The sequence below is a fragment of the Chrysemys picta genome, chromosome 3 (assembly GCF_011386835.1).
Source record: "Chrysemys picta bellii isolate R12L10 chromosome 3, ASM1138683v2, whole genome shotgun sequence".
Classification (NCBI taxonomy): Eukaryota; Metazoa; Chordata; order Testudines; family Emydidae; genus Chrysemys; species Chrysemys picta.
The window spans coordinates 205,451,039-205,466,827 of NC_088793.1; the positions used below are offsets into that span (position 1 = coordinate 205,451,039).

Genomic DNA, 15,789 nt, shown 5'->3' on the forward strand with positions numbered 1-15,789 from the left:
TTCCTTGGCCTGTGATACAAACGTTAGCTGTTCAGTATACAGTGGCGGTTAAGGTAAAAGAAAGCAGTTTGCTCCTAGGACAACAAGAATGAGAGTTCATTCCAGGAGGGCCACTTCTGACTCCCTTTATGTCAGGAAAGAGTTGAAGCAACCTTTGATCCAGACAGCCCTCTGTCCTGAAATCCACACAGAACAGTGGCCTTTGTTTGTTACCTGTAACTGGGACTGCATGGAGATTAAATCAGTGCAAAATTTGGCCTACTGGTTGGAATCACCCTATGCTGCTGGGCGGGTGTATCTCCAAAAGACCAACACTGCATTCCTTGTTCATCCCAATCAAATCATATCAGCAACACTAGGACATAGCAATATTCACAATAGTTTATTAGAATATAGGAATATTAGCAAACATAACGATATTGCCAATAAGTTGTTAGGAAAGGTGGTCCAGTGGGAGGGGAAGGATGGTCCAGTGGTTCGGGGTCTAGCCTATGATTTGAGAGACCAAGGCTTAATTCCCTGCTCTACCACACATTTGGGAAAGTTGCTGTGCCTCAGTTTCCCATCTGTATATGGGGTTAATAGCACTGCTCTACCTCACAGGGGTGTTGTGAGGGTAAATCTATTAAAGATTCTGAAAAAAGAACAGGAGTACTTGTGGCACCTTAGAGACTAACAAATTTATTAGAGCATAAACTTTCGTGGACTACAGCCCACTTCTTCGGATGCATACAGAGTGGAATAAATATTGAGGAGATATATATACACACATACAGAGAGCATAAACAGGTGGGAGTTGTCTTACCAACTCTGAGAGGCCTGGCCTGGTAAGACAACTCCCACCTGTTTATGCTCTCTGTATGTGTATATATATATCTCCTCAATATTTATTCCACTCTGTATGCATCCGAAGAAGTGGGCTGTAGCCCACGAAAGCTTATGCTCTAATAAATTTGTTAGTCTCTAAGGTGCCACAAGTACTCCTGTTCTTTTTGCGGATACAGACTAACCCGGCTGCTACTCTGAAACCTAAAGATTCTGAAGCACTCAGATACTATGGGGAGAGGGACCCGGTAAGTACCTAAGATAGATAGATAAAGCACATTAGCAATAGTTTAATAGGACATAAGAATATAAGCTATAGATTGAGCTGTGGCAAACATGGGTTTGATCATCATTTTTTAAAATTTCAACCTTTTTTTTTTAAAAAAAAGCACAAAATATTGAGTATTTTTAAGTGACCACTAATTCATCTAACAGCTTTCAAATGGTGGGCACATAACTTAAGCCTGCACCATCCAAGTCAATTAAAGCTTTGGCATTGACTTCAATGGGCCCTGGATCAGGCCCATGAATTGTAATCAGATCTTTCTGGGAAACAATGACAGAGGTTAGCTTTGAACTTGGCATTGCTCACAATGAAGTAAAGTCAAAGGTGCATCAGTTGTGAATTACAGGTGTGTGCTGCTAAGGCGCCTTGATCCAATGCCCATTGAAGTCAATGGAAAGACGCCCATTGACTTAACTAGGGTTTGGATCGGGCCCGAGAAGTCAGTGAACCAAAGGTGGCTGCAATGGTAACTGTGTGAGCAGCTGAGCCAGTCAAAAATGAAAATGGATTTTTGTGAAAATGTCTGAAATGTAGAAGCTGTTCTTGTTTGGTGGGGGTAAGAATTCTTTTTGTTTTGTTCACAAATATACCCTGCCTTTCCTCCCTCCCCCCCCCCAAAAAAATTATGTTGGATTTCAGCCAATGATTTTTTTATATCATTTTTTTAAAAATAAAATAGCATGGAATGTTTAATCAAAAAATGAAAGCCATCAACGATTTTGTAGTTTGAAAAAAGGCTGGGTTTTGAGGGTGTGATGGAACACACCCCTGTATTCACACACTACACACTACTGCAATAATCTTGGTAAGGTATTATTTGAAAACTCATAATTTACTGGTCAGTATTCTCCTGGTAAAATGTGTGTGGCAACATTGCATGTAAAGTTGTAAGATTCTCTGTGTGGTGTTATTAATACATGTTCCAAACCCCACAGTCATAGAATATCAGAGTTGGAAGGGACCTCAGGAGGTCATCTAGTCCAACCCCCTGCTTAAAGCAGGACCAATCCTCAGACAGATTTTTTAGTCCAGTTCCCTAAATAGCCCCCTCAAGGATTGAACTCAGAACCCTGGGTTTAGGAGGCCAATGTGCAAACCACTGAGCTATCCCTCCCCCCTCCTGCCCAGGCAGAAGGCAGGTCTGTCCTAAACAAAAGAAGGAAGGCCTGCTTGCCTTAATTTGCATTTAAGCCATAAATAGAGTCATCAAACAGGAAGGGAAGACAGAGGAAGTTCAAACAGGTGAAAAAAAACAGCAGGGAACATCCTTCCCCATAGACTCTTTGTCTCCTGGGTCTCAACAGGAAATGTTTTTCAAGAGGGGGGCTGAAACTGTTAAAAGCAAGGGCAAACACCCCAAGGCACCGCCTCTCTGCCCCTGAGAAGACAAAAGGAAACCGCTGTTGGACTTTGCGGAAGGGGTCCTGACATGAGGAGTTTGATCAGTAACCTTGCTGGTAGCATGTGGCGAGAAATTTTGCTTACATCTAACATAGTTTAAGTTAGGCACTAGTAAGCATTTTCTCTCTCTTTTTCTTGTGACCATTTCTGACTTTTACACCTCATTACATATACTCACTTAAAATCGCTCTCTTTGTAGCTAATAAACTTGCTTTACTGTTTTATTTAATCCAGTGTGTTTAAACTGAAGTGTTTGCATAAATAGTTAAGGTACTAAACTGGCATATTATCCCCTTAAAGGAATAATGGACTTAATATATTGTACTGCCCAGGGGAGGGCTGGGCAGTACAGGACATACATGTCTGGAGGAGGATCAAGGGCTGAGGGGGAGGGGAGAGGGTGTTGTGGTCACCCTTCAGTATAACCCAGGCTGGTGAGAGCCAGGGTGTAGCTGGGCAGGCTCCAGTTACATATGACACCTAGGGTGTGTCCTGCATGCTAGAAGGCTGTTTGCGAGCAGCCCAGAGGCGGCTACCAGAGCAAGGCACCAAAGGCATCCAAGGTTGCAGGGCAGGGGTGACACAGACTCCCACTAGTCTGGATTGTGTCCTGGTCTGTCACAGATGGGAGGGAAAACACTTTTTGTTCCCAAACCATTGTTGCTATTCACTGAATATGTGCTGAAGGACTTTGATACTGGTCTCCTCAAACTTTGGTGGGTGTTAGTGATTATTAGCAACTTGTATAGCATTGTGTACATGCACAGCACTAGGCAAGCGCTGACCAGGTAGTGTCCGGTCACAAAGGGCCTGAGATCTACAATTAGTTAGTTCTCATGCTGTCTAGACAGCAGGGTGGCCACCAAACACATTTTGTGCCTCCATGATGTTCTGTCCAGAACCAAATCTAGTGCATAACAAGGTAGAATGCCTGTAAGGGACAGGTGTCTGTTGACATCATCCAAACGTCGTGTTTTACATCTTCCAGGGTGTCTTTTCCATCCTGCCTTCATTGGGTCGAAACTAGGATAATTCTTGCCAGGAAGCTGGTATGTATTCGGAGCAGGTGACCAGACCACTTTAAAGAGAATTGGGCAACCGTTTGAGAGAACGGGACATGTTGCGTTAGAAGATGGATCTCTTCATCCAACCTGAATTCGAACCATTTGATATTTTCAGTCACTTGGAGATACTTCATCTGAGTGGCATCCAGCTTCCTTTCAATCTTGACAGTGAGGGAGAGAATACTGGCCACCAAGGCATTGTGTAGGCACAAGACAAAGAGTACGTGGGAGAACGTGGACAAAGGGCCAGATTGTGCTTGTAAGAGAATGGGCAGTGAAGGCAACACAAGCCACACTTCCCCAAGGGGAGCTCAGAATGGCATTGTGCCCCAGGAGACTCAATTTCTTTCCCAACTTCCCAGCGTGCAATGGGAGTGCAAAGGTTGCACCATCCCTTAAGACCACTCTGCTGGTTGTGTGGGGAGATTCCATGATCTGGGTTCCTAACCCTCCAAGGGGCATGAAGGGAGAGTCCCTGAGCTAGTGACTGGCCTAGTCCTCCACTGGGAAGAGTAGGAAAGGGACAATTTCTTGCACTCTGTCTCCCACTCTGCACCTGCACAATGGCCAAGGACAAGTGAGGATTGTCCATTAGTGACCAGGATGCTGAAGGAGAGCTCTGTGTAGCTCGAAAGCTTCTCTCTCTCACCGTCAGAAGTTGGTCCAACAAAAGATATTACTTCACCCATCTTGTCCCTCTAATATCCTGGGACCAACATGGTTACAACAACATTGCGTAAGTGAGCTATTCATTTCTGACCTAATTGACTAAGATGGGCACTGGGCGAGATTCAGGAAACTTGGGTTCTAATTCCTGGCTCTGCCACTGGCCTGCTGGGTGACCCTGGGCAAGTCACTTCGACTGCCTATGCCTCAGTTTTACCATCTGTAAAATGGAGATAATGATACTGACCTTTTTTGTAAAGCGCTTAGAGAGGTACTGATAAAAAAGCTGGATAAGAGCCAGGTATCATTATTATTATGCCTAATTTCGTGTTCAAAATCGAACAATTTTTCATTTTCTTAGCATAATTTCTGAAATCAACTTTTCCCACTCTCTGCCCATTTTTGCCACCGAGTGGGTTAGCCCACTTTTTCCTTTTTCCTGTGTCCTAGCTTTTCAGAACTTCTCCAACTTTTGAAAAGTAACAGAATGGCAAAGTTTCTGTGTTTCATTTTTCCATTTGCAATTCTGTAACTTTTTCAAATTTGAGAGAGTTTTGAAAAGTTTTTGGGGGGGAGAGGAAAAATAGAAAAAAGGCAGAAGTGGGAGGAAACCCCCCAAAGTCCTTAAAACGTCCTTCATTCTGTTGTATTCCGAAAGCAGAAAAACACAAACAGACTTTTTGAAATTTCAGGTTAGCTTTTGGAAAACAAAATGAAAGTAAAATTCCAATTTAAAACTAAATGAAAGGCAGGGTTTTGTTTTTTTTTCATTTCCAGATGTCCCATCAAAAAAATGAAAAATGTTCATAAAAAACCTTTTCCCATGGAAATTTTCATTGTTGATTAAATCCAATTTTTTGGCAGGAAAATATTTTGAATAAAAAAGTTGAAACAGCTTCGATTTTCAGCCGCGCTCCCTAACTGTACAGAGAAGGAGGAATTCATTCAAAGAAAGTCAGTAGCCCTACCTAGCTGCTTGTATCAAGCACTTGCAAAAAAAAAAAAAAGATTTCCTATCCCAGAGCTCGCAGGCAGGCGGTCAATCCTCCAAGCCTGCCTGGGTTCTTTCATAGATCCCTGTTCATTGGCCTGGTCCTGCACCTCTGATGCAAATGGCAGCTTTACCACTAACTTCAGTGGGAGCAGGATCAGAGCATATTAGATCTAGTTGAAAACCGGGACATACGTTTGTCCTGGTCTAAGATGAGCCTCTAGCAGAGGTCCGGTGTTTCCTACGTATGCCGAGACTCCGGTGGCAGTGACGTGACTTTTTGAAGCTGTCGTGTGTGGGATCAGCCATGTTCCTCGCCATATTTTGTATTAGAAGAATGTGGTTAGGCCCAGTGCCACAAAGGTATGTAATCACCTAATGGTTAGGCACCATGTACCTTTCATGATCCGGGCCTTAGTGTCACACAGTGCTGTTGGTCCCTCATTTTTCAAAGGCTGAAACCCCAGAGAGATGTGGGAACACAGATGATTTTTTTTTAATAAAATAATTCATTTGAGATCTTATTATCTTTGGGTTCAGAAGTATCCAATATTTTCCAGTATGATTTGTATAAAATAAAATATCATTGCTATGTATACTTTATGGAGTTGGAAGAAAGGAAGTTGGTTGGTTGCAGGGCCGGGCAGGGAAGTGGCTTGTACAGTTGTGGGCGTTTATGAAACTCCATCCTCATTTCGATCATACCAGAATTCATTTCTAAATTGTTGAAGTGCCTTTTTCAGCTGAAGGGGAAGATTTTTTTTCAATGGGTCTTGGGTTCCTAAATCCTTTAGGTGCTTTTGAAACTCTCCTGCAAATTCACGCTGCAGGAGTGAACTGATGCATCTCCTCAGTCTATGTGCAAAATATAACCCTGATCCTGCAACAGGCTGTCGGCAAGCAGATCAGTGCCCCAGTACAGAGCCCCCTGGAAAAAGCAATACATGGGCACATGAGTCCGCTCTTGAAGACCCAGCCACAAGATTGAGGCTTAATAAATTGTGGGGTTTTTTTTCAAAGGGATCAGCTAGAGTTAGGAGCCCAACTCCCAGGTACCTAATCCCCCTAGTTGACTTTGGAAATGCCAGCCGTAGTCTGCAGGGCACAGCTAAATACACTGTATCACCTACACTCTGTTGTGCAAGATGAGCTACGTTGTGATATTTGTTGAACCGACAGTCAGTTAATTTACATGTGCAATAATAGAAAAGGAGCAAAGACCTTTCCGACTGTTCTCCCATGCCAACTAGAGCATGAGGAGAGCCTATGAGCCATCTGTCACCGTGAGGTAGACATGGAGATAGACCGAGAATGGGCATGCAGACAGCAGCATGTTATCTGGTCATCCAAGGCACACACAAAAACAGCTTCTTATAATCTGGGGGTTCTGATCCCTCATTGTACCCAGCCCATCCATGAGCACTCCTAGGGAAGTATTTGGGTTACAGTAACCCCAAAGGGCCTGGGCAAGGTTAGGGCCCGTTGTACTGAGCTATGTACAAATACATAGGGAGGGACAGTCAGAACTTCCAGTTGGAATAGACAAGCCAGGCAAAGAGAGCAAGGGGAAGCAGTGAGGGGAAGTGACCTGTCCAAGGTCAGCAGTAGAACCCAGGCTTTCTGACTCCCAGGCCCTGGCCACTAGGCCATCCTGCCTCTCTGAATTAGTAATAGGACTCTCCACATGCTTCAGTCAGCTAGGAAAAGGGAGCGAAATGACCCTAGAAATGTACGTGGTGGGTGAAGATTTCCAAAATATTTCTCTTTGCACATGTTCCTGTTTAATCTCCAGTAACTGGGCATTGCAATCGGGGCTGACTTTGGCATTTGAGGGAGGGGGGAACATTACACTGACAACCCCTCCCCAAAACATACTGACTCCTGCCTCACCCAAGCAACTCAAAACTAGAACAGCCCTACTTCTTGTCTGTCATCCTCCCACCCAACTCTGAATTCATGTGAATGAACAACAAAGTCTCCACTTTCATATGGGCTTGTCTACACTTGAAAGTTAATTCGGATTAAGGTAGAGTGTGAATTTAAAGTGCAATAGCTGTTCCTGACTAACTCCATTCTGGACAAAGAGTGCCTTCTTCCCTTTTCGCTTCGTCCACTCTGATTCCGGAATAAGAGTGTGCACACATGGAGTTAGGGCTGCTCGATGTGGGGAAATCATTTCTGAAATAAGCTAGGATGTGAATGTGAAGTACAATAGTTATTCCACATATGGACACGTTTGGGGGAGGAACGGGGGGGGCAGCTTAATTCCCCTTGAAAGTGGATCAAGCTAAAGTGGACAAAGGCACTCTTGGTGCAGAATAAGAGTGTCCACATGGGGAGTTAGTGCAGAATAGTTAGTCCGGTTTATTTCCCGTGTAAACAAGCCTTTCTTCAGGAATAGCTATTCCAGAATAACTCCATCTGTGGCTAAACAGCATATAAATAGCTAGGAGTCCCTGAAGGCCTAAAAGGTCCCTCTTTCCAGGGCCTATCCTGTGTTCCCCTTCAGTTGTACTGGAAATATTTTGGCCTTGACTCAACAGAGGAGTCCTGGGGAGGAGAAGGGGGGGGGGGTCTTGTGGTGGAGGCTCAGCTGACCTGAGTTTAATTCCCCACTATAGCAGAACATCCCTCTGTGAGGTCATGGGCGTGTTTCTATGTCTCAGTTCTCTAGGGGTAACATGGGGATGGATACCTACCTCATGGGAGCCGTGAGGCTGAATTTAGTAACGTTTTTGAGGTATTCAGCTCTTATGGTTGTATAAGCAGCAGGTGACATGGGGCACGGGTCACTTGCAGCTTTAAACTAGTGTAAATGGGGGATTCTCTGTCACTTGAAGTCTTTAAACCATGATTTGAGGCCTTCAGTAACTCAGCCAGAGGTTAGGGTCTATTTCAGGAGTAGATGGATGGGTGGGTGGGTGAGGTTCTGTGGCCTGCAGTGTGCTGGAGGTCAGACTAGAGGATCACGGTGGGTCCCTTCTGACCTTAAAGTCTATGAGACGGACAACTGGTGCTAGGGGAGCAGCGAGGCATCAGGGAGACTGACCCCAGCTGTGTTAGACAAACATGTTGCCACCCTGACACCACCCAGTGAGCATCTCCTTGAGCCCGTCCTTCCCACTCACACAGTCAGGTCCATGTGGAGTCGGTAGCTCTAGGCACTGCTGGCGGCCCCTGGCATCCACCGGGGAGCTTGGAATCGGGACAGGGTATTGGAGGGGTGGGAAGCAAGGGTCTGAGGGTGGATGCGCTAGAGAGAATGAATAAACGTGGCAAAGGGAGACTGGAAGGAAGAGTGAAAGGGGACAGCAAGGGGATGGAAAGAGGTAGAAGAAATAAATGAGGAAAAGGAAACAGAAAACGATTGTATAAAGGAAGGAATGGGCAGTCTCGCGTCTCCTCTCCTGCCCCGCCCCAGCTCCCTCTTCACACTTTCCTAACCCCACTAATAACAGCACCTGGCTCTTTCCATCAATAGGGCTCAAAGTGCTTTGCAAAGGAGGATGGCAGCGGCATCCCCCATTTACAGAGGGGGAAACTGAGGCACAGAGCGGGGCAGTAAGGTCACCCAGTACCACAGTTGCAGAAATAGACCCCAGCTCTCCAGAGCCCCAGTCCAGTGCTCTGCCACTAAACCACACTGTCTCCCCAAACCCTCCACCCAGGACAAGGGGACCTGGGTTTCCCTCTTAAAAATCTGGCCACCCTATAAATAATTGAGTTTTCTTTAGTAAATGCAAACCCTATCTCAGCCGATATTCCTGTCCCTCGCTGCCCTCAATTCTGCATTAAGTTCACTTGCCCACCTCAGCTGGAGAACACTAGACCCAGGGCAGCCTCCTAGCAAGCTGGCGTCTCATTCCCTTGGGAGAACTGAGGGTCCCGACTCCGTCCCAGTGCATTCTGGGCATCTCAGTCCCAGATTGGCAAAGGGCAAGTGCAGTGGCTGTGTGCGGACCAGAGGGCTATTTTGGGGTCCCATGGTGGAAGTGTGAAGGAGCTGGAAGTTCTCCCACACCCCTAGAAGATGCAGAACCTGGAGGATTTAGGGGAAAACAGACTTACAAGCCCACCAAAGAAGCAGAAGAAGGGAATAGTCCAGATGACTGCCCCCTATATCGCTAGGAGAGTAGAGGCAGCCAGCCAGGTGCTGCCTGGAGGAGTAGGCCACTTCTTTGGATGACCAGATGTCCTGATTTTATAGAGACAGTCCTGATATTTGGGGCTTTTTCTTATCTAGGCTTTTATTACCCCCCACCCCCTGTCCCGATTTTTCACACTTGCTGTCTGGTCACCCCACCACTGCTCTTCCAACCCTCCTTCCTCCCAGGCAATATAAAGATCAGGAAGGGATCTTTGGAGTGGCAGTGTTTGTCTGGCAGCTGGAGGGTGGGCAGAGTTCCAGCACCTCCCTCTGACACGGAAAAAAATGGGAAGGTCCCAATGTATCAAAACATTTTGAAACGTCTGAAAGGCTTGGGTCAGTTCAGTTCTAAAAGGGTCATGCCCGCTCTAGTGTGTCTCCTCGAGTGGGAATCACCTCCCCCCACCCAGACATAGCCTAAGGCTCCATGTGCCTCAGTTCCCCATCTGTACAATAGGGACAATAGCACGGCCCTACCTCGCAGGGCATTGTGAGGATAAATCCATTAAAGATTATAAGGCACTCAGATACAATAGCAATGGTGGCCAGAGAGAGAGAGAGAGAGAGCACAATTCTTTTCCACCCTCCTGTAGCTTAAGGATTTTATCCAATTTAAACGATGAGGATTTAAAATGCCACCTGAGTGAGAGAGACCTGATTAAAACCGTAGCCTGCTCAGATTTCTTAAACACGCAGTTGCATTGCTATATTTACATTAGTGTCTACCTTCATTTAAATTCTGCATAACTATATTTGCTCCCTTAAATTCATTCACCAGGAACAAAGCACAAATTACTTTGCATTAACAGCACTCTCTCTTTGTCTATTGCAAAGTGTTTTGGAAATTAGCTCTGTAAGTAACTGGTGGTAAGTGTCATTCAGTCTCTTTAATGTCTCATTAATTAACGTGTCTTAGCCGCAGGAGGGATGACCAGGAACAGGAATATATGTCAGATCAATATTCCGTGCTCGCCATGCTTGGCCAGCTCTGAGCCAGATCCTTAGTTCCATCGATGTCATTGGAACTTCACTGATTTCCAGAAGCTCGGGACTGGCCTCTAGTTTTTAATTAGTCACTGTTTGTACAGTTATTTCAATGTATCCTAACTCCTTTACTTCATACCATCATTAGCTAGACCTGGTCAGAAGCTTTTCGTCGAAGCCGTTTGCCGTCGGAAAATGCCCTTTCAAAATAGCCAAAAATTGTTCCGCGAAATCGTATCATGGTTGGTGAAATGTTGTTTTATTTTTAATTTGAAAATGGCACAATGTCCTGCTTCAACGTGTTTTTGGAATTCCAAGTTTCAATCCTTCATTGTGAAATGAACTTTCCGTTCGAAGTGTATTTTCTGTTAGATCTTAAACATTTTCAAACTAGACTATTGAAATGAAATGTTTTGAATTTATAGAAATGAAATGTTTTGAGTGACCTAAAACAATTTTTTGAGGGAGGAGGGGGGAGGTTGTTTTGTGAAGGAAAAAAAAAAGATTTAGTTGCCTTTTTTTTAATCTTGACCTTTTTTCACATGATGGAAAATCCGTTTTGCAGCCAGCTCTATTGTTAACCCTTAATGGAAAGAGATGGCTGAGAACTTGCAGAGGTTTAGTTCCCGAGTGGTTAAAAAAATAAAAAACAACTGCTGAGTCATTAATGGATGTGCACTGGAAATATGGTGAAATGATCCATGTCAGGACTTACCTATCTGGGAGATCTCCTCTCTCCATGTGCCATACCACCGCAGCTGAGATCAGTGGAGATGCTCAGCCTGGAGCCCCGGCGAGATATAAAGAGGGGGCTGCTGCCGGTTGGAATTCACTCCCTTAGTTGATCTGTAATAGCAGGAAACTTTCAGGGCTGTTCATCTTAACCAGCCCCCACTCCCATCGCGTCATGGCACTTTCCGATCTTTAGTGTATTTAAAGGCAGGGCGGTGCTATTATACCCATTGTACAGATGGGGAGCGGCGAGGCAGAGGGTATATCTACACTGCAGCTGAGAGCAGGTCTCCCAAGCCACGTAGACAGACTCACGCTAGCACGCTAAAAATACTAATGTGGACGTTCCGGCTCAGACGGTCAAGCCCACCGACCCCCTAAGATTCTGAGCCTGACCCAAAATGTCCACACTAGCTCCAGCTCTGCCAGCATGAGTGTGTCTACCTGGTCTGGGAGGATCGTTCCCGGTAGCAGTGTAAACATACCCAGAGATGCTAAGTGACTCGCCCAAAGTCCCAGAGCAAGTCTGTGGTCGAGCAAGGGCGTGAACTCGGCTTTCAGCTAGTGGACTAACCACTGGAGCAGCCTTCCTCCCTAGGAAGATGCATAGGCTGGGATCTCAGCTTTTGCGTTGCCTGGTTTCCTGCGGCTGGGTTATATTGCATTGTGCTGCTGTGCTTGAGTTGTGTTTGAGCTTTTGTTGTGTTGCATTTTTACATATTGTGAAGGCTGCCTAGAGCACATGGGTGGCTCCCTTCTTTAGTGTTTTGTATAAATAAATGTCTCCTGATGGCCAATGAACTACCTTGCAACTAAGGAGATGACCAATGGGCCCAGTGGGACAGAGATCTGAGTTATGGTTAAGCAGATGAGGGGGAGGGATAGCTCAGTGGGTTGAGGATTGGCCTGCTAAATCCAGGGTTGTGAGTTCAATTCTTGAGGGGGCCACGTAGGGATCTGAAGCAAAAATCAGTACTTGGTCCTGCTAGTGAAGGTAGGGGGCTGGACTCCATGACCTTTCAGGGTCCCTTCTAGCTCTATGAGATAGGTATATCTCCATATATTTAAAAGATCAGAGTTACAAACATGGACAGGTAGTGACCTGGGCAGAGAATCAGTGGCCTAATGGGTGTGTTTTCTTTAGTATTGTGCAAGGCCCCTGCAGCAACTATGGGATTAGGAATATATATATATATATAAAAAATAATAATTTTGTTACAATGAGTTTTATTATATCCCTTCCGGTGGGCAAACTTTACAGTAAGGTAGGGGATGACTTGTTTACAAACCCTTCAGATTACTGTCTGGGAATGTCACATAAAAGTTTAAATTTTTCAGCATTTAAGTGGCATCAGGACATGCAGCCTATTGAAACAGAAATCTGGTTTTATCAGGGTGTGACAAAGAACCCAATTATTCATACAGGACGCATCATTCTGAAGATAGTGTGGCCTAGTGGCTAGACAAGCTCTATTGCCTCATTTTTCGGTGACCTCGAGCAAGTCACTTCACCACTCCTTGCCTCAGTTTCCCCTTCTGTAAAATGGGGATAATGATTAGCACTTCCTTTGTAAAGTGTTTTGAGATCTAAGTTAAAAAGCTAGATATTACTATTAAATAACTCTTTCCACAACTTCATTATTAGTATTGGTATCACAGTAGCACCTAGCAGCCCCAACTGAGGTCAGGGCTCCATCGTGCTAGGTGTTGTACATACACATAATAAGAGACAGCCCCTCACCCCCCAAATCTAAACATGCAAAAGGGGGACCAGAATCACAGAAAAGTGCAATAAATCACCCAATCTCAGTGGCAGAACCAGGCCCAGAACCCAAGTCACCCCGGCCCCAGACAGTAGCTGCACCACTAGACAACACTGTCTCCCTCCATAAGATGAGTCTGTATGTCTCATGGAAATAATTCCCAATGATGAAAAAGACAGGGATCCCTGAATCTGTGTAGGAGGGAAGCATCTGAAGGGAGCGACGGCCCTCCAAACACGGGACATGTGGGCAGTTGTGATTTGCAATGCTGCCACTGAACTATACTCAGTGAGAATATGGATGTGGGGGGAAAATGTACTCTTTTCTCCTATGCACCATGAAGGTTTGAGTGCCTGGTGAAGGGAGAGTTCTGTGCTCCCAGAAGCATGGGATCACTGGAGATAACAGGTGCTTGTCTTCTTTACAGACACGTGAGGTCAGTTCTTAAGACAGCCTAGAGACAATAGGAGTCATTTTGCTTTTCAGTCTTTCTTCCTGACCACCCAGTAGGGGGGAAAAAGAAATACCCAGAGGTTTCCAAGATTGTGTGAGAGAGAAAGCAGTGTTTAAACAAGGTGTGCTCCTTGACGACCAAGGTTTAATGCGATCTTAGCAGGCTCGTCCTTTCCTTTAGTGTTCGGCATTTTGCCTTTTCACCCCGTAAAAAACCTTTCAAGGAAATCAACCCTGTTACAACAGAATTAAGTCTTGGATCCCTGCTCCCAAAACCAACAGCGGGGGGTAGAACAAGTAAAAATACTTACACAACACTGTCAGCGTTTCAGGGAGGTTTGAACTTCCAGCGCAACTGCATGGGGGTGGCTGCCTTTGCCACCGACGTATTTTTAATTACAGCATTCTCTGAGCTGCAATGATATCATGAGAGCAAATCAAATTCTGCCCTTATTGGGTTAGATTGGAAAGGACGATCTTCACAGACAAAGTATATATTATAGACATACGTTATAATGGAGAATAATATTTATTAGGTGTTATTTATATTCTAGTAGTTCCTCGAAGCTCAACCATGTGTCTCGGGGGCGGGGGGGGGGGTAATATTTTGGGATCACTTCGGAGCTGGCTGTTGGGTTTCTTCCCATTTGCCGCAAACTGAGTCACATCCGCCTGTCTCGTGCGATGCTACTTTATTTTCTACGGTGACTTTCATAAGTACAGCATCCGCAAATCAGTACTAGTTCGAGAGTTCAATAATCCTAGAGGGAGGGACGCCCGTTAATAGGTTTAGGCAGGGGAGAAAAGCTCTGATTTCCTCTGAGACTCGAGATGAGTCTAAGCAACCCCAAAAGCTGCACTATGGACCAGCAAGAACCGTAGAATAGGCAGAGATTTAATTGCATTTCAAAGATTGCAAGTGAATACAGTTCTGGCTTCCAAGTAAATACTGAACCACATAAACGAGGGAAGGGCGTTTGCAGTAGAAAATACAGTAAATGTGCCATGAGATTTACGTGAATAAGTCTCAGGCCTGACTTAACTGCAGCTCTGCAGCTGTGTTCTTATCTGGCTAGAGGAAGAAGACGAACAACAAAAGGGCCTAAGAAGCCCCAGTTGATGCATGGGAAAGCCATTGGCCGACCATTGTGGCTGCCCTTCTGCTGAGCAAATAGTTCAAACTGTTCATTCCCATCTTCTATTCTCTCCCTGGTACATTGTTTGTGTCCTTGCATTTCATTCTGCAAGGAAGATTGCTCTCTGGGCCTATAAGCAAACAGTCCAGAAAAGAGCCAACTCTGCTCTTCTTTTCCCTGGAGAACTAGCATTTTTATTTCAGCTCCAAGCTGTCAAAGAGCTGGAGAGTTTGTCAGTATCGTGAATTAATTGCTTTAAGCTGGAGCAGCCTATATGTGCCTCCAAATGTCCAGAAGATGTTTATTAATAATGTTTCCTCTGGTTTTGTTCCAAGCTGTTCTTTCCGATGCAGTGGCCTCTATTCACAAGCTAAGCAGCACGCCTGCCTCTGGGTTAGAGTGGCTGAATGAAAGCTGCTTAGGGAGAATTAATAATCGCTCACAAGGTATTGCCAGACTAAGCTATAAACATGTATATGTTTTGCTGCTGCAGGCATGGTTGTCAGGTCGGAAATTCCACGTTAGGACATGACATGGGGAACAAGTCGAAGAAGATGGATGGCGAGGGGGGGTGACAAGGAGTAAGCCCTTGTTTAAACACAAATATCTTTGATAATTAACAAAAGTGGCAAGGAAATTACCCCAAAAAAAACCCACACAAAAGGTAAATGGATTTGTGTTTAAATATGATATATTTTAAAGAGTTCCCTGGTGTTGAAGTCCCTCTTTAAGGGAATGAAATAATAAAGCAATTTATATACCAATAGAAAGCCGAGCTCCTAAGTGCCATTGTGTAAATTTTCCACTTGACTTTTCATTATCTACCTGAACAAAATCAATCTATATGTATGGGATCAACATACAATTCAAGAGATAAAAGGCGAAATAAATGTGCTTTGCATATCCTGCAGATAAAAGGCCCAGGGCTCCAGTCTCCTCTTCCTCGTCAGGCAGATGCATTTTATAAAATAAATCATCTTGGAAAGGAAAAGGAGCAAGGCAGTGTTGGATCTTAAGTGTTTACTCCTTTGCTTGAAATATTGATCCTGTCAAATGAGCAGTGGTTAATGAGTAACTCCGAAGGGAAAGCCGCTCTTTTGGTTCCCCGGTCACAGGATGGGCCGATCGCTCTCCTTTTCGGCTTGCAATCTGCAGCCCCTTTTATCCTAGCACTGAACTCTTAGTGCTGTCTTCATGGAAACGCATTGCAAAGTTCTAGACACAGGCACAAAGGCACATTGGCCCCATGGGAAGCTTGTGAGATGAAGGGGGACAGGAAATCCAAAGGGAGACATTCTGGATCGGATTCTGCCTTCCATGGAAGACCCCACAGGGAGGAAG

General features: G+C 45.0%; 1 long non-coding RNA gene across 1 annotated transcript in view; it reads right to left on the bottom strand.

Moving 5' to 3' along the window:
- Positions 1 to 15,789, bottom strand: part of LOC135982578 (uncharacterized) — a 53,432-nt gene that overhangs the window by 35,642 nt on the left and 2,001 nt on the right. Inside the window, exons 2-3 of the long non-coding RNA XR_010599991.1 lie at positions 13,624 to 13,725; positions 11,080 to 11,210 (exon numbers count right to left, since the gene is read on the bottom strand). This is a non-coding gene — a long non-coding RNA (uncharacterized LOC135982578). The remainder of the gene's footprint in view (positions 1 to 11,079; positions 11,211 to 13,623; positions 13,726 to 15,789) is intronic.